We start from the raw sequence: 1,898 nt of genomic DNA, 5'->3' as shown, positions 1-1,898 counted from the left end.
AGTGCGGGCGGAATTTCAGCAGTTTCTGAGAGCCAGCGGGATTGAGCATGTTCTAACAACACCATATTACCCCATTTCTAACGGCCTGGCAGAACGCGCGGTGGCAACGGATTGAGAAAACAAGGCCCAGGTCCCCTACACACAAGGTTGGACACGCTTTTGCTGCAGTACAGAATTAGGCCGCACGCTACTACTGGTGAAGCTCCGTGAGAATTGCTAATGGGACGAAGACTTCGAACAATCTTGGATATAATACGGCTGGATTTGGTGCTTGGAGTCAAACAACAGCAGCGCTCCATGAAGCTAAACGCAGATAAACACACCCGTCCTCGCACATTACGAGATGGCCAGGAGGTTTACGTCAAACTTCAGCCTTCACTTAATGAATGGGTACGTGGATGTGTGAAGTCGACAAACCGTAAAGTTATTGACATGCTGTTAGAAGTCGGGAGGATAATACGCCGTCATTTAGACCATATCAGAACTAGGAAGCATGAACCGGATGCGGAACAAACAATGGAGACGCCGGTGCAGTTGGACTCCGGACTGAAGCAAGAGAGTTTGGAAACGCCCACAGATGCGTCAAAGTGTCTGCGACGGTCGAACGCTATCAAGCTGGAGTTGGCTAAATCTAGAGGTGGAGGACTGTAGTAGCTGCTGCGTTGTGTCAGAGTGTTTGCGCGTGTGCGTGTCCTTTCATCGTTCCACCGTCGTTTTGGCATGTGGCTTGAGTGGCTGATTGGATGTTTGTCCGATTGGTTGGCTGGCGTGAGCGCTGTGGGTTGACTGGATATGTTACTCAGATGTTTTTCTTGCTTGCCACGAAAGCGGACCAGTTTGGCCGCGTGTACTGAATACACTCGTGTCCATACTTATGTGTTCTTCTGACTTACTAAGAACTACAAAAGGGACTTTTGTTAAATGTACCACGTAACTACACCTGACAGCATCACTGACCATTGAATTGTTTCAACTAAAGGCCTTCATCCCCGGAAACAACGGTTACTGTGCTGATTGAAATGCTCATTGAAGTGTTGTTGTCAGGTTATTTGAGAATCTCCTCTGAGTCATCTATATGAATCACCTTGCTGGCCAAACTGTTTTAGTGGGTGAACAGCCCTCTGGGCCACTTAGCACATGGCTTATCCGGTGTAAATTGCGCAGCTTATCTGCTGAGGATGGGTGAAGCTACCCGAAAATCATCTGGCTCATATTACCGTTAAGGATGTGATTCTCCAAACAGACACGCGTGGCGCTCCGCGGGCACCGACAACGTCATTCGAAAATATCCCGCACGCAGCGCCAGCATATTTTATCTACATCATAAGAAACGTCGGACCAAGGAGGCCGATGCGCTACTTCTGAAAGTAAAAATAACGTCACGCCGTAGCTAAATGTGCAGAAATTTCGAAAGCATTTTTATGTTGTTTCCGATTTAATTAGCGTGCTTTTCCCTAGGATAGTCTGTAGAGCTCTTTCTAGCTACTCAAATAGATAGACTGCCACATCGTTCATGAAGGTTGGAATTGATTCTACCCGAAATTTACACTTGGCAATCTCAAGACGTACGGCGTATGCAGATTTGCGCAGCATAATTAGTTATCCACTTTCGAATAATTTGCGTCTCCAAGGTACCTGATAATAGCAAGCAATTTACAGTTGGCATATCAATCACGTGCGCTTTTCACATGCGTTCTGCATCTAAATAGAAATAAGGCCATTGTTTTGGTTCACTGCCAATTCATTGGCCGCTACACATCTGGGATTAGGCTGCTCCAGGGAGAAACCTTCCTCGTTTGTGGTGTCTTCTGTGCAAAGTTTGCATCGCGACTTTGTGATTTCGACAAAGAAAATTGCCCACCTATTTGGCCAATCTCAATTAAACTCATACATCATGA

This window comes from Opisthorchis viverrini, assembly GCF_000715545.1.
Source record: "Opisthorchis viverrini unplaced genomic scaffold opera_v5_304, whole genome shotgun sequence".
NCBI classification, from domain to species: Eukaryota; Metazoa; Platyhelminthes; class Trematoda; order Opisthorchiida; family Opisthorchiidae; genus Opisthorchis; species Opisthorchis viverrini.
Note: the sequence above shows the minus strand (reverse complement) of the source record.